Below are 22,965 nucleotides of genomic sequence, written 5' to 3' on the forward strand. Positions count from 1 at the left end.
GTTACATATTAGAATGATATATCTAGCTTGGGGGTCTCTAAAAACTTGTATTGGTTCATATGCAATTCTTTTGTGTACCAGTATGGCTACACCTCTAGCTTTTTTGGAGAAGGGGGCTGATTCAAATATAGGGAAATCTTTCAAGATAGATGTAGGTGGGCCGTCTATAATTAAATGTGTCTCCTGGAGAAATGCTACATATGCTCTGTGAAACTTAAGAGATCTAGCTAACAGGCTTATTTTACCGGTTGTGTTCAGGCCTCTCACATTGTGTGTTATAAATCTAAGGGAGGACATATGCAATATTATACTTTAAGTCAAATTAGATTTCACCTGACGGGGGATGGGGGGGGGAATACCAGGGATAGAAATATTGGTAAAAGTAGTTCACCTAAGTGGAACCCTGACGTGGGCTCTAAGTTCGGGGGGGAGCTAGTGCAATTAAAAGTTTGAGCTGAGATAGTCAGCCCTGCTTTTGTTACGGACATCTTAATGTAAACTAACAATTCTAACTAAACTTGAAATAACAACACATAAAAATGAACAACAGTTATGACATAGCTTGCTTATACCACATAGTTTCCACATCAAAGGTGGAATTCATTTTAGGTGGGCAAGGCTTGAGGCCTTAGAGACTGATTGAGAGGGCTAGGTTTCTGCTGCTTAGCTCTTTGTTCTCTTACCGTCCATTCTGGGGCTGAAGCCCATTGTTTGGTAGGATGAGTAGCTGACGGAGGCACTTGTTCTTTTTTCAGACCCCATTTAGACAGGAGGGTGTTACCCTGAGAGAGACATGTTACCACATAGGTTTGGTTATCCTTTGTCACTATTAACTTGAGGTAACCCCACCTATACTTTAAGTTCGCTCTTCTGAACAAAGTGGTTATGGGCATATAGATCCTGCATTGTTGCAAAGTATGGGAAGACAGGTCTGGGAGAAGTTGTACATCCTTAAGGTTGTCTGGTAAAACTGGTTTACTGAAGGCGGCCTGCATCAGCTGGTCTTTGAAAGTAAAGTGGTGGAAGCATACCACAACGTCCCTAGGTCTGTCTGATGACATTGTCCTTGGTCTCAGAGCCCTATGAGCTTGCTCCATAGTGTTTGAAGAACCGTCCAAGGGGCCCAGAAGTGCCATGAAAAGAGACTTAAGGTATTCTTGTAGTTCTCCTGCAGTCACGCTTTCCGGTATTCCTCTGAATTGAATATTGTTTGTCCGAGCTCTATCCTCCACATCTGCCAATTTTAGCTCAAGTTGCGTTATTTGGTCTGTTAGGTTCTCAGTATAGGAGAGTAAGCTTGAATGGTCCGTGGCAAGGTCATCATGCTGTCTCTCTAAAGTATCCACTCTCTAATCTCCACAATATTTTTCATCAGCTCAGTGGAACTCCTTTGGATATCAGCAGTGATAGAGTTAGTCTGCGCAGCTAACATTTTTTTCATTGTGGATTCTGTGATGTAGTGCTGCAAGTGAGCGGTAGACTGCGTGCTAGGTCGCAAACCCACATCTTGTGATTCAGGGTCACTTACGTCCCTTCCTGAAGGGTCTGGGTTCTTCGAATGTTGAGAGAAGTGGTCAAAAACAGTCTTTTTGACCGTCGCTGGAGTTCTGGGATGCCTTCTCAATGTATGTGGCATATTTGAAGAAGTTATGGCCAACCTCAAAATGTGGTGATGATATCCCATGCAGTCTCACCGGTACTAAAGGAGAAGCTATGCCTTAAATTGCTAGTATAGAAAAAATAACATAGGTACACACCAGCCTGCAAATATGTTTAGTGTTATATCAATATACCTCTAATGAACACCTGCAGAAAAAACAAAGTACAAAAACAAACCACAGATCTGTTCCCTCTTCTCAGGGAATGTGGGATACTTCCTCACCAGAGGGGGAAGAAGGAGAATGGAGGTGACCTGCCTAGACAAGCCAGGTGGGAAAGGGAGAGGAGAGAGGGCAAACCGACACAAGTTACCCCACAAACAAACATGCAAGTGTTAGATAATGTTACAGCAGCTCTCTTTACACAGTAATTGACAGTCCAAGTTTGCAATATTAGTCCCAGTAACTTCAGGGCAGGCCCAATATGGGATTGAAATAGTACAGTTAATAAGGTTTAGGGTCAGGAACCCTGATGAACTTGCCAACCAGGGCCCTATACTCCCACTATGAGGTGTGTCCGCTTATCTCAGGAAGAAAAGAAGCTGGGCAGGCAGGTTTCAGAGCCAATACTTGCAGCCATTAGTTCTTTTTAATTTTGATTGTAGGCTCAGGTGTGTTGCCTTCATAAATGCCCAAACTAGGGCTTTGATGTAGAATTCCCCAGGCAGGGGTTGTAGGCTGCGTGATACCCCACCAAAAACCGTGTCATGTGTGTGGTGTGGGTCTCACCCATATGGCGGTATTCAGAAGCCCTCTAAAGACTGTGGCCTAGATTTAGAGTTCGGCGGTAGCCGTCAAAACCAGCGTTAGAGGCTCCTAACGCTGGTTTTGGCCGCCCGCTGGTATTTGGAGTCAGTGATTAAAGGGTCTAACGCTCACTTTACAGCCGCGACTTTTCCATACCGCAGATCCCCCTACGCCATTTGCGTAGCCTATCTTTTCAATGGGATCTTTCTAACGCTGGTATTTAGAGTCGTTTCTGCAGTGAGCGTTAGAGCTCTAACGACAAGATTCCAGCCGCCTGAAAATAGCAGGAGTTAAGAGCTTTCTGGCTAACGCCGGTTTATAAAGCTCTTAACTACTGTACCCTAAAGTACACTAACACCCATAAACTACCTATGTACCCCTAAACCGAGGTCCCCCCACATCGCCGCCACTCGATTAAAAATTTTAACCCCTAATCTTCCGACCGCCACCTACGTTATACTTATGTACCCCTAATCTGCTGCCCCTAACCCCGCCGACCCCTATATTACATTTATTAACCCCTAATCTGCCCCCCACAACATCGCCGCCAGCTACTTAAAATAATTAACCCCTAATCTTCCGACCGCAAAGCGCCGCCACCTACGTTATCCCTATGTACCCCTAATCTGCTACCCCTAACACCGCCGACCCCTATATTATATTTATTATCCCCTAATCTGCCCCCCTCAACGTCGCCGACACCTACCTACACTTATTAACCCCTAATCTGCCGAGCGGACCGCACCGCTACTATAATAAAGTTATTAACCCCTAACCCGCCTCACTAACCCTATCATAAATAGTATTAACCCCTAATCTGCCCTCCCTAACATCGCCGACACCTAACTTCAATTATTAACCCCTAATCTTCCGATCGGAGCTCACCGCTATTCTAATAAATGTATTAACCCCTAAAGCTAAGTCTAACCCTAACACTAACACCCCCCTAACTTAAATATAATTTTAATCTAACGAAATAAATTAACTCTTATTAAATAAATTAATCCTATTTAAAGCTAAATACTTACCTGTAAAATAAATCCTAATATAGCTACAATATAAATTATAATTATATTATAGCTATTTTAGGATTAATATTTATTTTACAGGCAACTTGGTATTTATTTTAACTAGGTACAATAGCTATTAAATAGTTAAGAACTATTTAATAGTTACCTAGTTAAAATAATAACAAAATTACCTGTAAAATAAATCCTAACCTAAGATATAATTAAACCTAACACTACCCTATCAATAAAATAATTAAATAAACTACCTACAATTACCTACAATTAACCTAACACTACACTATCAATAAATTAAATAAACACAATTGCTACAAATAAATACAATTAAATAAACTAGCTAAAGTACAAAAAATAAAAAAGAACTAAGTTACAGAAAATAAAAAAAATATTTACAAACATAAGAAAAATATTACAACAATTTTAAACTAATTACACCTACTCTAAGCCCCCTAATAAAATAACAAAGCCCCCCAAAATAATAAATTCCCTACCCTATTCTAAATTTAAAAAGTTACAAGCTCTTTTACCTTACCAGCCCTGAACAGGGCCCTTTGCGGGGCATGCCCCAAGAAGTTCAGCTCTTTTGCCTGTAAAAGAAAACATACAATACCCCCCCCCAACATTACAACCCACCACCCACATACCCCTAATCTAACCCAAACCCCCCTTAAATAAACCTAACACTAAGCCCCTGATGATCTTCCTACCTTGTCTTCACCATGCCAGGTTCACCGATCCGTCCTGGCTCCAAGATCTTCATCCAACCCAAGCGGGGGCTAGACATCCACTGAAGAAGTCCAGAAGAGGGTCCAAAGTCTTCCTCCTATCCGGCAAGAAGAGGACATCCGGACCGGCAAACATCTTCTCCAAGCGGCATCTTCGATCTTCTTCCATCCGGTGCGGAGCGGGTCCATCTTGAAGCAGGCGACGCGGATCCATCCTCTTCTTCCGATGTCTCCCGACGAATGACGGTTCCTTTAAGGGACGTCATCCAAGATGGCGTCCCTCGAATTCCGATTGGCTGATAGAATCCTATCAGCCAATCGGAATTCGAGGGACGCCATCTTGGATGACGTCCCTTAAAGGAACCGTCATTCGTCGGGAGACATCGGAAGAAGAGGATGGATCCGCGTCGCCTGCTTCAAGATGGACCCGCTCCGCACCGGATGGAAGAAGATCGAAGATGCCGCTTGGAGAAGATGTTTGCCGGTCCGGATGTCCTCTTCTTGCCGGATAGGAGGAAGACTTTGGACCCTCTTCTGGACTTCTTCAGTGGATGTCTAGCCCCCGCTTGGGTTGGATGAAGATCTTGGAGCCAGGACGGATCGGTGAACCTGGCATGGTGAAGACAAGGTAGGAAGATCATCAAGGGCTTAGTGTTAGGTTTATTTAAGGGGGGTTTGGGTTAGATTAGGGGTATGTGGGTGGTGGGTTGTAATGTTGGGGGGGGGGGGTATTGTATGTTTTCTTTTACAGGCAAAAGAGCTGAACTTCTTGGGGCATGCCCCGCAAAGGGCCCTGTTCAGGGCTGGTAAGGTAAAAGAGCTTGTAACTTTTTAAATTTAGAATAGGGTAGGGAATTTATTATTTTGGGGGGCTTTGTTATTTTATTAGGGGGCTTAGAGTAGGTGTAATTAGTTTAAAATTGTTGTAATATTTTTCTTATGTTTGTAAATATTTTTTTATTTTCTGTAACTTAGTTCTTTTTTATTTTTTGTACTTTAGCTAGTTTATTTAATTGTATTTATTTGTAGCAATTGTGTTTATTTAATTTATTGATAGTGTAGTGTTAGGTTAATTGTAGGTAATTGTAGGTAGTTTATTTAATTATTTTATTGATAGGGTAGTGTTAGGTTTAATTATATCTTAGGTTAGGATTTATTTTACAGGTAATTTTGTTATTATTTTAACTAGGTAGCTATTAAATAGTTCTTAACTATTTAATAGCTATTGTACCTGGTTAAAATAAATACCAAGTTGCCTGTAAAATAAATATTAATCCTAAAATAGCTAAAATATAATTATAATTTATATTGTAGCTATATTAGGGTTTATTTTATAGGTAAGTATTTAGCTTTAAATAGGAATCATTTATTTAATAAGAGTTAATTTATTTCGTTATATGTAAATTATATTTAAGTTAGGGGGGTGTTAGTGTTAGGGTTAGACTTAGCTTTAGGGGTTAATACATTTATTAGAATAGCGGTGAGCTCCGATCGGAAGATTAGGGGTTAATAATTGAAGGTAGGTGTCGGCGATGTTAGGGAGGGCAGATTAGGGGTTAATACTATTTATGATAGGGTTAGTGAGACGGATTAGGGGTTAATAACTTTATTATAGTAGCGCTCAGGTCCGCTCGGCAGATTAGGGGTTAATAAGTGTAGGCAGGTGTCGGCGACGTTGTGGGGGGCAGATTAGGGGTTAATAAATATAACATAGGGGTCGGCGATGTTAGGGCAGCAGATTAGGGGTACATAGGGATAACGTAGGTTGCGGCGGTTTACGGAGCAGAAGATTAGGGGTTAAAACTGTAATGCAGGGGTCAGCGATAGCGGGGGCGGAAGATTAGGGGTTAATAAGTGTAAGGTTAGGGGTGTTTAGACTTGGGGTTCATGTTAGGGTGTTAGGTGCAGACGTAGGAAGTGTTTCCCCATAGGAAACAATGGGGCTGCGTTAGGAGCTGAACGCTGCTTTTTTGCAGGTGTTAGGTTTTTATTCAGCTCAAACAGTCCCATTGTTTCCTATGGGAGAATCGTGCACGAGCACGTTTTTGAGGCCGGCCGCGTCCGTAAGCAACTCTGGTATCGAGAGTTGCATTTGCGGTAAAAATGCCCTACGCTCCTTTTTTGGAGCCTAACGCAGCATTTGTTTTAACTCTCGATACCAGAGTTAAATTTATGGTGCGGCCAGAAAAAAGCCCGCGGAGCGTTAACAGCCCTTTTACCGCCGAACTCTAAATCTAGGCCTGTAGCTGCCCATGCGGCCCCGGGTACAGAAAATGAAGCTGGTCAGCCTCCAGGATACAAGTTGAAAGGATCAGAGGTACTCACTCACTGCAGGCTTGTGTCCTGCAGTTCCAGCGCTTCTCTGAGGGCCGCACGATGGCCACCGTTCGTGCCACAATATTCTCCCGCTACACCCGCATCTACTTTCGGAGCAGAATCCACCTTATGGCTCCCGGTCGCACTTGCTGCTCTGTCGGCGCACTCCCGGGCTATATCTCTGGGCTGGAATGCTCAACGGAGCACGGTCAGGTCTAGGTGAGCATCGCTCCCAGCAGGGCCCCAGAGCCTCCTTCACTCCAAGTCTCTTAGCTCTCTCCTCTCAGCCGTCTACTATCCTCCACTCCGGAGTGGATCCCCAATCCTCTGGAGCTGCGGTTTCAGTGGGTAAGCTGTGAGGTGGCTGCCCTCCCTAATGTCTAGGATGCTCGCAGGACCAGCACCCAAAACTTCTGCCAGGTATAAGCCGGACTGTGCAGGGTGTCCAAATAATTCATGCACCTTTGAAGGAAGGTTTGTTTGCCAAAAAAAGGCTTAATAGTAATTATTTAGCTCTGTACTAAGACATCTGCACTGCACAGCGATTTCCTCCGCCCCCAGAATATTTTTTTTATTAGACAGTGTTATTATGGGTGTAACTGTACTTTGTAATGTATTTTTGATGTGTTTTGCAGAGCCAAATTTCCCATTATGCCCAGTAGGCATGTGCCCACAGATGCACTACAGCGAAGGTTACTGTCAGTGTATTTTAATTAAAAAAATAATAATGTGCAGATGCAGTCAGTAACCTTTTTTTAAAAAATTAAAATACACAGGCTCTGGCTCAGAGAGACAGAGACAGCACCCTTACCGCACGTTTTGCGGCAGAGAGGGTCCGAGGTCGAGGGAAGAGTACCCTGACTCCAGTCAGACAGTGGTTTGCTCCTTGAACTGCGCAGCGCCACTTTTTTGTGGGGTGGGGGGGATCTGTGATATAGGATGGCTGTGCAATACTCTGCAGATCTGTATAAAGGATGGCTGTGCAATACTCTGCAGATCTGTAATATAGGATGGCTGTGCAAAACTCTGCAGATCTGTAATATAGGATGGCTGTGTAATACTCTGCAGATCTGTAATATAAGATGGCTGTGCAATATTCTGCAGATCTGTAATATAAGATAAATAAAAAGAGAGAAGCGCTCAACCTGGGAACGAACAATAGCATAATAGCTTGTTCTATGGCTAGTTACCACCCTAGAAGCAGCCTCTTTTTGCTCAGTATGTGCCTTTCACAGAGAAGAACTTTCCTGTAGCACATCAGTCTGATCCTGACTTAACAGTGCAGTCCAGCCCCGAAATACCAGGCAATCCCTCTCTGAACAAGAGAAACAGCAAAAACCCCAGACGTACGTTTCGGCCTATTGTGGGCCTCGTCAGTGAGGTGCAGCTATATCCCTCTAGGCACACTGAGCAACGGGTCCACGTCTAGATTCCCGCATCACACTTAGGGAGACTTCCCTAAGTGTCATAATTTGCATAAATAAAAAGAGAGAAGCGCTCAACCTGGGAACGAACAATAGCATAATAGCTTGTTCTATGGCTAGTTACCACCCTAGAAGCAGTCTCTTTTTGCTCAGTATGTGCCTTTCACAGAGAAGAACCTTCCTGTAGCATATCAGTCTGATCCTGACTTAACAGTGCAGTCCAGCCCCAAAATACCAGGCAATCCCTCTCTGAACAAGAGAAACAGCAAAAACCCCAGACGTACGTTTCGGCCTATTGTGGGCCTCGTCAGTGAGGTGCAGCCATATCCCTCTAGGCACACTGAGCAACGGGTCCACGTCTGGATTCCCGCATCACACTTAGGGAGACTTCCCTAAGTGTCATAATTTGCATAAATAAAAAGAGAGAAGCGCTCAACCTGGGAACGAACAATATCATAATAGCTTGTTCTATGGCTAGTTACCACCCTAGAAGCAGCCTCTTTTTGCTCAGTATGTGCCTTTCACAAAGAAGAACTTTCCTGTAGCATATCAGTCTGATCCTGACTTAACAGTGCAGTCCAGCCCCGAAATACCAGGCAATCCCTCTCTGAACAAGAGAAACAGCAAAAACCCCAGACGTACGTTTCGGCCTATTGTGGGCCTCGTCAGTGAGGTGCAGCCATATCCCTCTAGGCACACTGAGCAACGGGTCCACGTCTGGATTCCCACCTCTGGAACAAGCTATTATGCTATTGTTCATTCCCAGGTTGAGCGCTTCTCTCTTTTTATTTATGCAAATTATGACACTTGGGGAAGTCTCCCTAAGTGTGATGTGGGAATCCAGACGTGGGCCCGTTGCTCAGTGTGCTTAGAGGGATATGGCTGCACCTCACTGACGAGGCCCACAATAGGCCGAAACGTACGTCTGGGGTTTTGCCGTTTCTCTCGTTCAGAGAGGGATTGCCTGGTATTTCGGGGCTGGACTGTACTGTGAAGTCAGGATCAGACTGATATGCTACAGGAGAGTTCTTCTCTGTGAAAGGCACATTTTGAGCAAAAAGAGGCTGCTTCTAGGGTGGTAACTAGCCATAGAACAAGCTATTATGCTATTGTTCGTTCCCAGGTTAAGCGCTTCTCTCTTTTTATTTATGCAAATTATGACACTTGGGGAAGTCTCCCTAAGTGTGATGCGGGAATCCAGATGTGGACCCGTTGCTCAGTGTGCCTAGAGGGATATGGCTGCACCTCACTGATGAGGTCCACAATAGGCCGAAACATACGTCTAGGGTTTTGCCGTTTCTCTCGTTCAGAGAGGGATTGCCTGGTATTTCGGTGCTGGACTGTACTGTGAAGTCAGGATCAGACTGATATGCTACAGGAGAGTTCTTCTCTGTGAATGGCACATTTTGAGCAAAAAGAGGCTGCTTCTAGGGTGGTAACTAGCCATAGAACAAGCTATTATGCTATTGTTCGTTCCCAGGTTGAGCGCTTCTCTCTTTTTATTACTGTAATATAAGATGGCTGTGCAATATTCTGCAGATATGTATATACAGGGATGGTAACGTGTGTTATGTGTAGAGATTTGTGTAATATACAGATATGGCACTGGGTGTAATATGCAGAGGTGAGTGTAATAAACAGAAATGGCACTGGGTGTAATATGCAGAGGTGCGTGTTATATGCAGAGATGTGTGTAATATACATTGATGGCACTGGGTGCAATATGCTGAGCTATGTATGTAATATGCAGAGGTGTGTGTAATATTCAGAGGTGGCACTGGGTGTAATATGCCAGAGGCCATCTTAGTTAAGGTAGGCAGCACATAGGTGTGCGGGGGGGGGGGGCGCTTCCGCTTTTGGTGCCTACAGGCACTTAGGCTGTAAATCCGGCCCTGGTGTTTTGTAAAACTTTTTAGTTTCGGAAAACAGTTAATGGGACAGTCAACTCCAAAATTGTTATTGTTTAAAAAGATAGATAATCCCTTTATTACTGATTTTCCAGTTTTGCATAACTAACACACCGTTATATTAATACACTTTTTGCTTCTGTGATTACCTTGTATCTAAGCCTCTTTTGACAGCCCTCTGATCACATGGCTATTTATTTATTATCTATTGACTTGCATTTTAGCCAATTAGTGCAGTGTCAGTCATAACTCCATGGGCATGAGCACAATGTTATCTATATGGCTCACATGAACTAGCAGTCTCCTGTTGTGAAAAGCTAATACAAAATTATGTTCTAAAAGGCTGTTTGTAGTGGCTTAGAAACAGTCAAAAATTTAGAGGTTTAATTGTTATAAAGTATATTAATATACAGTAACTATGTTGTTTGTGCAAAACTGGGAATGGGTTGTAAAGGCGTTATTTACAGTATCTTTTTAACCCTTTGGCTACTAAGCCATTTCCCACCTGGGTGCTTATATTTTATTTTATTTTTTTTATTTTTGAAAACATTTTTTTTTAACTTTTTTATTTTTTTTACAGACCCCCAAGACTTACACTGTTGGTTAAGCGATTACCTTTCCAACAATGGGTCTTGGGGGTCTGTAGCTGCTTAGATGCCTGAGATACAGGCTTCTAAGCAGCATGCCCCCTCCTCCTATACTTAACATTGTTAAGTATAAATAAAGTTGCGCGGTGACGTCATCACGTAATTGCGCGTGATGTCACCGCACATCACGTGAAGCCCCGGCGATGCCTGTCACTCTACAGGCACGATCGCCGGGGTAGGAGCAGTAAGCAGCCCCCAGATCTCCCTCAAGGTGGGAGAGTGCTCATGACGGCTCTGAGCCGTCATTAGCACCAGAGTGAGAAACTCTGTGACGGCTCAGAGCTGTCATTAGCACTCAAAGGGTTAAACAATACCAATTTTGGTGTTGACTGTCCCTTTAACAACAGCTCTTAGATTGCAGTAAGAATTGTAGCGTAAATCAAGATTGCACTACCGCAATCATGATTTTGCTCACCTTGTAATATCAGTGCAGTTAAAACTGCTAGCGGAAACAGGATATAGTTTGCGCAAAAATGTTTGCACCTTATTAGTAATCTTTCCCTTATTAAACAGAAAACACTAGATAGTTGGTTAATAATAGTTCAATAACACTTAGTTACTCCAAGAGCAATTTTAAGGTATGATCTCTGATAACATAACTGGTTAGGTGTCAGTGTCTATTACTAGTCACTATATTATTCATAATATCTTATAATAGCAGAGAATAATATACCTTTTGTTAGTTTATCTTATTAGCATTTGAACATATTTAATGCCTTAATAAAATGCAAGACACAGTGTTTTAGTTCATGAGATGTGAATTTATTTGAAATGCACATGTCTAAATAAAATGTGAATTCAATCCACCAACTTAACATAAGTGATTTATGATAAGTGAATTTATTCTAACATATAAGTGTACATGCAATGTGAATTCAGTTTACTAAGCCAACATCGAGATACAATGTTTCTATTTCATTCACTCAAGCCAGTCTGAATTTATGTATTCATGAATAATAGGTTTATGCCTATACAATGACCTGCTACCTAATAGGCCCTGCCACATATGAGTTGACAATTTCAGAGCCTACATATTATTTGGGGACATTCCATACAGAGCACTTCATGTGTATTTAATTTATTATTATTAAACTGTTTTTAATAAAAGTTAAGTTTTATAAAAAATAAATTAAAAAAACGACCTCTTTTCGCTCCATGTGGGATATAGAGGTGCTATCTAGTGCATTCTTTTAGTCAGTATTTTTTTACTTATTTGTAAAGTTACAGTTTATGTACAGCACACTAGCCCTCAAATATTAAATCCATTATATTATTATACACCTGGGCAATTCCCTATATATTGGTGTAGTGCCATTGTGGCTCTTTCCTGAATATAAATGTATCTAGCAGCTCCAGTCTCACTCAATTTGGCAAAGTTTTATTGGGCTCTGTGAAGAGGTAATGTACTGATGCTATAAATGGTGGGGCAATTGTCAAAGCATATCTTAAAGCAGTAATACTTAATTTCTAATGTCTTTATTTTTTTAACAATATATTCAGGGACATGTTTTTGTATTTATTTTTATCATAACTGATTTAAGTATATTTTGTTTTGTTATTAAGTGGTGCTGCATTTGTGTGTGTGTATGCGTGAATGTAAAACTAAAAAGTTATATATAGGATAGGGCTAAGAACCACCATATGGAGGTGCGCTAATGATGATAAGCAATGCTTCACAGTCAGTCAGGATGATCACAGCTCTCCCAGATAATAAGGTCAGATAGAGGTCCTGGAGATACAGAAAAGAAGGCGCCACATGGAACAGTATAGTCAGTTGAAAGAACCACAGACAATTTCCAACTCACATAAGAAGCGGCACTCGTGCCATCTACATTCTATTGAATATGAATTTATCCCTATATATACTGTTGGGTATGGGAATATTATGTCTCTCATAGATCTAATGCTGAACATGCAAAGAAACATGAGTTAGTGACAGAGTTTTAGAATTAGATAAAATATATGCAGTTTAGCGTAAGGGTAATGCCCAATAAATTAGTAGATTTAAGCCAGCATTACAATTATTTTAATAATGACTAAATATATGTAATTTAGGTCATAATGCCTAAAATATTGGGGTTGAACCTATTGTTTGTATCATTATGATGATCATGTACATAGAGCACTTAAAATATGTATTTAGATGATGTTGATTCATTGTATTAATATGTTCTCTACGATTCATTGTATTTTTATTTGTATTATTATGTCCATGATTATTTAGATGGGTAATGTACCATGGTCAATGAAAAGTCTTATGTAAAAGGGTGTTGCAATTTCTGGTTGTTTGATTGGGTAGAGGGAGGTATTAATAGAGCAAAGGGTGTGATTAATTTTTACAGCCTGATGAAATGGTTCTGTGTAGCTGAGAAATGCGTTGCTGTGTTTTACTTGTTTTAATAAACCTGTTTTAAACTTTTTATACCCTTGCTCTGTGTATTTGACTGTTGTTGGTGGTGTCGAGCTGTTCAAGCCCTTTATTGACACAAGTGACTGCAGGGCTTCTCACACACACACCCTCAGTGATAAAGATAATATAGTAGGAATCAACAATCTATAAAAAAATAATAATAAACAAAAATACTATTAATAATTAAACTGTAAAAAAAATCATTAAAAAACACCTGTGTGCATAAAATAAAAAAATTCAAAGAACTCCAGCCACCATCTTCAATAAAAGACCTTTATTCTTTCATATGTAGGGTCCCAGCAATATATACAATGTTTCAAGCCTGCACTAGGCTCTTAGTCATGTACATCTTAATTATACATGTTTCTTCATAGACATATTGTTCCTGCAATATGCGGTGGCCTGGTGGCGGTACATAGATGATATATTCGGTGTGTGGTGTGGCGACATTGGAACCCTTGAAGAATTTGTCACTGAACTCAATTAGAGCACTGACTCTATCAAATTTTTCCTGACTGCTAGCGAAATTGAGGTTAATTTCCAGGACACTACTGTGTATTTCAGGGATGGTAAAATTTGTACAGCCTTATATGTCAAAACCACTGACAAGAATGGTCTTTTGCACTATCAGAGTTTTCATCCTAGAAGTACAGTGAGGTCTTTACCTAGAAGTCAGTTTCTAAGGGTACAGCACATTGTATCAGAGAAAGATAGAATACATAATAGATTGCACAGTATTGCCAAGAAATCTGAGGTTGGGATTACCCTGTAAAACTGGTTCAGAAGGAACTAGCTAAAGTCCAGTTTCATAAAGATCCTACTCAAAAAAAGGAGAATAAACGAATGATATTAGTTATGGATCACAATAATCACGGTAGTTAAATCATGAGCATAATAAAGAAACATTGGCGTATTCTACAGGGTTGCCACCCAGGAGTGGCTGAGTTTGCACTACCCCCTATGCCTGCTTATAGAATGAGGAGACATCTTAGAGATGAGTTGGTACACACTGATATTGGTGCAAAAAAATCACAGCAGAGCTATATATCTGGCAAGAATCAGGGTTGTTATCCCTGTCTGGGATGTGGTAACTGCAATTCGATAATAAAGGGTCCATATTTTGTCCATCCTCTCACTGGTAGGAAAATTCAGATAAAAGGTTTTTTTATGTGTAATACCATTTTTCCAATCTATCTCATAAAATGTCCATGTGGGAAGATTTATATTGGAGAGATGACCCGTCGGGTCCGTGATAAAATCATACAACATAAAAGCAACATTAGATGCAAAAATTTAGAAGCACCAGTGTCTGGTCATTTCATTCAGTGTGGTCATAATATCAGTCAGGTTTGCTTACAAATTATTGATGCAGTGCCACGTTCCAGATGGGGGGAGATAAAGAGTCAATCCTCAAAAGGAAAGAAGCATTTTGGATCTACAAACTTAATGCTATGCAACGCTTTGGTTTAAATAAAGAATTAGACTATACTTTATTTCTGTAGCCATTTCCCTAACTATAAAATCTTATGAGCTATTCCACTTAGGTTTTGGGAACATTATGTTGAAATAATATTATAGGTAACTTGCGGCCTATGTATCTATATATCTGTATAAACAATTGCTATGTATATATTTTTTGTATTGTTTTTAACTCCCATCCTGTACTATGTGCAACAAAAATGAAAAAAAAATATGTTATTTGTTGTAATAATAAGAATGACCTCTAGGTGGGGTTGCTTTCAGGTGTTGATTGAACACCTGAGTGTAGGTGGGCCTATATAAGGATTGAATAGTTTGTTTGAGCCTTGTATGATTAAGGGTTGTGTACCCGAAACGTCACTGTTTTAACTCCAGTATGTGGAAATAAAGACTTTTATATGCTTTAAGGTGCTGCCGCTTTGTGGACTTGTGAGTATTCAAGGGATTACAGCACCCTTTCTGGCTTGCACCTGACAGTGGTGCTGAGCTACCAAAGTGTTTCAATATACTAATTGCTGGTTGTGGTAAATATTGCAAGTATTTTTTTGGGGGGGGATTAGAAGCGTGACCACTAAAGGTCTGCACGATTAACATCTTTGTATATAAACTTCTTTAGACATTTAATTTTTGGTAGTATTCACAAAATTAACACTATATAATTCACTCACACACAGGACTATGTATCAAAGGTCTTGTGGACCTGATCCGACAGTGTGGATCAGGTCCGCAAGTCCTTGCTGAATGCGGAGAGCAATATGCTCTCCATATTCAGCTTTGCACAAGCCGCTTACAAGAGCTGCTGGTGCAACATCGCCCCCCTGCAGACTCGCGGCCAGCAGGGGGTGTCAACCTACCCGATCATACTCGATCGGGTTGAATAGTGGTGATTCCTGTCCGCCTGCTCAGAGCAGGTGGACAGGGTTATGGAGCAGCGGTCTTTAGACCACTGCTTCATAACTGCTGTTTGTGGCGAGTCTGAAGACTCGCCAGAAACACGGGTCCACAAGCTCCATACAGAGCTTGATAAATGGGCCTCATAGACTCTATCACTAGAATAATACCATGGTTATTTTCAAGCCATAACGGATACATTTGTATTTTTCCGACATCCATAAAGGCTTGACTCAGCTAGCCAATGAGGGCAGGTAACATCTTTGCAGTCAAAATACCCCTATTTAAAAACATTTTTATTTTTTTTATCTGAGGGCAACATAGGTATAAAAATACACAAGATTCTTGGTAATTTTGATCATGGTTATTAAAAGAAGGTAATTATTTTTAATGACAGATATCAAGCACATGATGGGGGACATGATTATTACATCTGTAGAATAGTAGATTTGTAAACATCTATGTGAACTGTTTGACAGTTATTATGGTTATATGAATATATATTTTTTATTAAGTTATCATTGATAGGATTGTGAATTATACATTTGTGCTAATTTTGTATACAAATGAATCTAACATAACATCTGACATTAGGAGAATAAGTTGTGGTTTTAAGGGAAGAGGTAATTAAGGTAACACACCTTTATTAGTGGGTGGGTTATCTAAATGTTTGGTGATTGGATAGTATTTCATTTAAAAGCCAGCACTTCCAGAGAACTAACAGAAGCCTGAGGAAACAGCCAGGAGAGCTGAGAAACGCATTATGCTGCATTTTTTAATATACATAGGGCACATTTTGTGCTCTTTTGATTTTTAAAACTAATTTGTAAAATAAAATCTTATTTTTTGAGATTTTTGGAAGTCTGAGCTTTAATTATCCAGCTCACAGCAATAGGAGCAGTCAAGAGGATTTCCCCTGCTCTTTGGATCAGTGAGCTGGGACACTGAGAGTTCCCAGTGCGCCTCACTAGGCACAATTGGGTACTGCCACACTTGTGAGTATGTTTTGATAAGTAAATACCAATCTCACATATCATCAGTGTTACACTAGGAAGCGCCCTTGTTTGTGATTCCTTTTCACAGAAGTCTATTGGAACTCATTGGATGATCTTGGCTGTAGTGTGTGGAGTGGTGTTCAAGGAGTGAAAAAGGAGCACAAGCAGCGGTTCAATGCACAAAAAATGTATTTACAAGTGCCAAACATAGCGCCTTGGCGCTCAGAGTGAAGAAAATTAACACGTTTGTCAAGCAAAACAAAACCGTGAGAGGGGATAACACACCCCGGGGTAAATACTGACAAAAATCAATGGGACTAGCATTAAGAAACAGGTATACGCGTTTCAGCTTACAGCCTTACTCATTACCTGGCTAAAACACAATGAGGTGAACTTAAAAACAGTGGCTAGTCATCCTATTGGTAGTTGGGAACACTCCCATTAATTAGTCCTCCAATGGGAATTTATTTGCGTAGCTATGAACACCTGAGAAAGCACGGAGATGTGCACTGTTGTCAGCTCACAGTAAAACATATGGAATAGAATAGAAATAAAAATAAACAGTTCCAGTGCATTATGTGTAACAACAATCTAATAAATATAAACAATTTCAGTTATCAAAACATGACATGATCTGTATTTTTCATTTCAGCAACTATGAAGCGGTTTCCCAGCAACACAAATGTTTCCAGCTGGGTCCGTGGTTCTTTACTACTCTCTCTTGTCTGAATTGAGTACATCAACAATTTATCATGTTTTGATAACTGAAATTGTTTATATTTATTAGATTGTTGTTACACATAATGCACTGGAACTGTTTATTTTTATTTCTATTCTATTCCATATGTTTTACTGTGAGCTGACAACAGTGCACATCTCCGTGCTTTCTCAGGTGTTCATAGCTACGCAAATAAATTCCCATTGGAGGACTAATTAATGGGAGTGTTCCCAACTACCAATAGGATGACTAGCCACTGTTTTTAAGTTCACCTCATTGTGTTTTAGCCAGGTAATGAGTAAGGCTGTAAGCTGAAACGCGTATACCTGTTTCTTAATGCTAGTCCCATTGATTTTTGTCAGTATTTACCCCGGGGGTGTGTTATCCCCTCTCACGGTTTTGTTTTGCTTGACAAACGTGTTAATTTTCTTCACTCTGAGCGCCAAGGCGCTATGTTTGGCACTTGTAAATACATTTTTTGTGCATTGAACCGCTGCTTGTGCTCCTTTTTCACTCCTTGTTCTCATCTGACCGGCCCCTAGTGCAGCACAGCAGCCAGGTATTGCACCAATTCACCTGACCGCATTATTACGCCCATCACCTGGGACACAAACGGAAGGAGGAGCTACCCACCGCAGCCATCAGAGCTCACTCAGATTTACCGCAGGAGCTGGATACCAACTGAATCAGACGTCCCATACACAGTAAGGAGAACGGATATATTGCCGCAACGGACTGTCGTTCAGGATCCAGCAGCACACAGGTATGAGGTGTGGACTCTTGGCATATATTTACTAGACATCTAGTGTTTTTGCATTTCATTCTTACATATGTGCATCTAGCGGTGGTATACGAACCTCACCGGTCCAAGCCTGAGGTAGGGAATACTCACTGGACCTGGTTATATAATCCTGTCAATATTTAAACATTACATGTATTGTGATTTTGGGAGCTAGCTGACCAACACACTGCTCTTAAGTGGATTGACACACATCACCGCGGTTACTCTCTATCTAATTGACTTTCCCTTGTTTTCTGTTTCATGGAGTGGTGTTCACCTGTTCATTTTAACATGAGATAATAAAGCATCTTTGTTTTAACTCTACATTGTATGCTTTGGATGGTCTATCTTCAAAATTTCTGTCAAGCTATGCGTGAATGTATGTATGTGTGTATGTGCTTTTGCGTGTATATATATATGTTCGCCATCACTGGCTTATACACACTTTCTGTGACATCACTTCCTGTGACATCATAAAATATGCAAATAAGTGCACACTATGAAAAAGTTTTCAAAGTTGTCAGGTCTGTAAGTGGGTCTGAGACCCCTTTTTTTTATTATGAATGTTTCTGCGTCTGTCCAGCTGCCAGGTGATTGTCAATATAAATACAAATGCCTTAAATCATTGATCTCATTTTTGAAGTTCTAAAGAGGTCCAAAACAACCTTCCATCATAGAACATTATCATACAATTGGTCATTTGATAGAGGCAGGTACATCATTCAAATAAGAGGTTTAATGTCTTTATAGCTGAAGTGTCAAGTGACCATTATAATAATGACAAACACCTGGGAGCAACAGTCATGCTGTTAATGTCAGGGCTTATAGGTATTTGTTTTAATGGGTGCAATAAAACTTAAACATGAGAACTAGGTGAGAGTAAAAATAAAATGCATTTTGTGAAATTCAATATAGATCGATTTTTGGTGTATTTTATATTTTTGTTTTTTATCAGTTTTTAGTGAGCCCAGTGAGTTTGGACAGTGGTAGGAAAATGTACCCATTGTAAAAATTAGTTGACAACCCTCTTGCAAATTTGAATTTTGTGTAATTTAAAACCTTTCTACTATTTATATTGTTAAATATTTGAATCCTAATCATTTTCTGGTTAAATTATTTTCCATACTCATCTTACTTGACCTCTCAGCTGCCTTTGAAACAGTTTACCACCCCCTTCTCCTACAGACCCTTAGCTCTTTTGGCCTCTGTGACATTGCTCTTTCTTGAATTCACTCTTATCTTTCTCACAGATCTTTTTCTGTGTCATTTGCTGGTGACTCCTCCTCTCCAATGCCTCTGTCTGTTGGAGTACCTCAAGGATCTGTTCTCGGTCCTCTATTCTTCTCTATTTATTCTTCTTCACTGGGTAAACTTATCAACAGTTATGTCTTCAAATACTACCTCTGTGCTGATGAAACCCAGATCTACCTCTCCACCCCTGCTCTCTCTCCCTCTGTCCTTTCTCATGTCAGCGACTGCTTATCTGGTATTTCTTCCTGGATGGCCTCTTACCACCTAAAGATTAATATGTCCAAGACTGAGCTCCTTCTAATCCCCCCTCAAGCTCTATGCCAATTTCTGACTTTTCTATCTCTGTTGACGGCATCACCATCTCCCCAAGTCCACTGCCTCAGAGTTACACTTGACTCAAATCTATCCTTCTTCCCCCACATCTAATCGCTTTCTTCATCCTGCTGCAACCACCTACGCAATATTTCCAAGATTTGCCCTTTTCTGAGTGCTAACACCACAAAGCAAATTATCCACTCCCTTGTTATTTCCCGACGTGACTACTGCAATAACCTACTTACTGGCCTTCCCCTTTCCCGCCTCTCCCTCCTTCAATCCATCCTAAAAGCCTCTGCCAGGCTAATCCACCTTTTCCGTTGCTCTGTATCTGCTGCACCTCTCTGTGAGTCCCTTCATTAGCTCCCCATTCACAGCAGAATTCAATTTAAAATTCTCACCTTTCATAGAAAGGTCTCACCAACGCCGCTCTCCACTACCTATCCTCTCTAATCAACAAGTATACTCCAGCCCGCCCACTAAGATCCAATAATGACCTGCTCCTTGCATGCATCTTTGACTATCACCTCTTCCTATGCTAGACTGCAGGACTTCTTTTGTGCAGCACCTACCCTCTGGAACACTCTCCCTCGTCCTGTCAGGCTTTTTTTTTAGAGAAGGCTACCACCCAACTCAATAATAAATTAATTTCACTTACCTAACATTTCTCTCATCTAACTCTGCATTAACATCTTTCTCAATCTTGCAGTCCTCACCTCCTGCTTCTCAACCTCCTACCCTTCTAGATTGTAAGTTCCCATGGGAATAGGGTCCTTAATTCCTCCTGTAGGTGTTTGTAAAATTTTGTCTTGTCTCTTACAAGTTTTATAACATTGTTTTATCTAAATGAATTGTACCCATGGACAGCGCTGTAGAATATGTTGCCGCTTTATAAATAAAGTATAATAATAAATAATAATAATTAAAATTGCCTTTATAAAAAAGCACACACTGTTGTTCAAATGCATTGAATATAAATAGCTATAGAGCTTTAGCACAGGGCTATAAAATGTTTTAACAGCAAGGGTTCAATACTGGTTATTAAAATATTACCAAGATTTTTTTTTATTCCTATGAATCTCTAGCTTGTACTTATTTATATGCTTAAGTGATAAAGATATTAATTTTTCAGCTTGTATATTTATTGTTGAATTCTAGTGTCAGCACTTTCTGCATGAACCTTTCAGCAAAAAATGGAATAATGGTCATATAATTTTTCCTGTAGAAGCACTTATAAGTCTATATAGGGAATGTTACATGCACTAATAGGTATATTCCATCCTACACAATTTCACATACATTATGGCATCTTGATGTCCAAATAGAACTTATAAACTCTGCCATTAGTATCATCTAGTGCTCCAACCTACTTTTTTCTGGAAACAATAATAGGCAAGCTATGAATATACAGTACATTTACTCAATATATACTGTATGTGATATAACTGGTGAAAACAATAAATACTAAACATGTTAAGGTCAGTTTGTGTAATCTCCCTGATAGAAAAGAATATGATTATTATTCATGCGGTAAGAAATGTTCTATTCCATAAAAATAAAGTTAAGAGTTGATTAGTTCTCGCTTAATTCTTAGTTTTCTTTCTACAAAACTATATCTAACAGGCATTGGTATCAAGTAAGTGGCTTTATGTCATGAAATAATAGGGCCTAATACTATTTACACACCAATTCAAAATTTCCCTTGGTATAATCTATAAAGTTAGGTAGGGATTTCCAAGGAATTTATGGACAAATAAAATGGCAGTCACAGAATGATATTCCATATAGTGAGACTAACACAGGAAAGATACGGCTTACCTCACTGTATCTTATAGCTTGTGAAGGGTATTTAGAGTGGTGCTCAGTGGGCTCACTTGATTTACACAGCCTTTCCCAGCATCAAGTGCCCACAGGTACGCCGTGAGGTTCCTACTCAACGGCGTGTCCACATCCGCCACCGCGATGAGCTTTACAGTGGGTGTATTCTGCTCATTCCTCTGTGTATTCTTGCCTCTATGGAAATAGCTCCTCCCCTTAGTACACACTGACAAACAGCGGAACATCCGAGTACTGACGTCAGCAAAGGTGTGTGGGACCGGCTCCTCTGTGATTGGTCCATTGCCGGGTCGGCTCCTTCAGGCAAATTCCCTGGAGCAATTTTCAGGATTGGAAAAACACCGGCTGTGCTGCACTCGGATAGGGTCAGTCCTTAGCAGAAACACAGAAGAACGGAGCACCAGCCGGTGATTAAAGCATCCAATTTTTTTTAAGTATCTTTTTAAAACCAGGATACCCAGGTATGTTACAAACATGTAGGAAATCAGCTAGACACAGCTGACGCGTTTCGGCCCTGGGCCATAATCAAAGCTGATGTATCTAAAAACCAAAAACCGCTTTTTATAGCATAAAGCTGTTTCCTATTGGTAAATTAATTCAAATTATCTCCCTCCATTCTGGGTAGATTAAAAGTCACAGTATGTAGACCCAATAATAATAGACATTAACCATGAAATGAAATTACTCCTATATTACACAGGGATGTCTGTTACTATGTTACCTGTCAAATTATCTAGAGGGGCATTATGATGCTATATACAAAACACAAAATATGACAAGTCAGACTATGCAAGATGCAAATCTACATTATCTAGTGGTGTCTACAACTTTCATTGTTTGTCAAAGGACAATGTAGTACTTACTATATATTGAAAACATCATATGAAAAGTCAAAATGTGCAGATCACAAATTCACATTTTTACAATGTTAAATACCTCCTAAACATAAACAGTAATTGCTTTATAATACATATAATAAAGCTTATTCGTATTATATTAGTTTTGTGTGATTCTTTCTCATGAGACTTATATTTGTTAGTACTCTAATAGAACTATTCATTTTATAATGCAGAACCACTGAATTAATAAGTATTCAATATGACAATTTTCTATAATCCAGAGGCATATTAAATTTAACCTTAGATGAAACCTATGGCTTCCATATTGCTTTCTCTTTATATGGGAGTTGTTTAATTAATAATACGGATTTATTTTGAACTGTATAATAAAGTTAAATACTTTTGGTCCACTGAAATTAGGGGAGGTGGCAGGGTCAAACTTACTGCCAAAAATTAAAAAAATATTTAACCATATTATAAGGTTCAAAATAAATCCTTATGTTGCTCTGATCTTCTGTTGTGTTTCTGCTAATAATATTTAGTAATGGAGGTTATTATGTGTAAAAAAAACATATAAATAGAATTCTGCTGGTCTTGAGTGGAAAATACAGCTGATCCAATCTGCAGTGGTAGTTGCACATATAAATCATGCAACTAGCGCTGCTGATTTGATCGGAGGTGAGTTCCACTCAGGACCAGCAGTGTTTTGTGAGTGCTTCTACTGTGTGTTTAACCCCTTTGCACGGTTAAATACACATTACTGCCCAAGAAATAGATTTCCAGAAACAAGTCCTAACCCCTTTTATAAATACTATTCTGATGATGGAGTGTATGCTTCGAGGACAATGGATGTTTTTAGAAGATTAGAGGGTGGGGGGGCAGAGAGAGGGAGATAGAGCTCTTTTTTCTTTCCCTTTTTTTTTCTCCTTTATTCTTTTCCCTTATTTTTTGTCTTTTAAATCAATTGGTTGCTTAATTTTAGCAGCACGATTCACACT

This window comes from Bombina bombina, chromosome 1 (assembly GCF_027579735.1).
Source record: "Bombina bombina isolate aBomBom1 chromosome 1, aBomBom1.pri, whole genome shotgun sequence".
Taxonomy (NCBI): domain Eukaryota; kingdom Metazoa; phylum Chordata; class Amphibia; order Anura; family Bombinatoridae; genus Bombina; species Bombina bombina.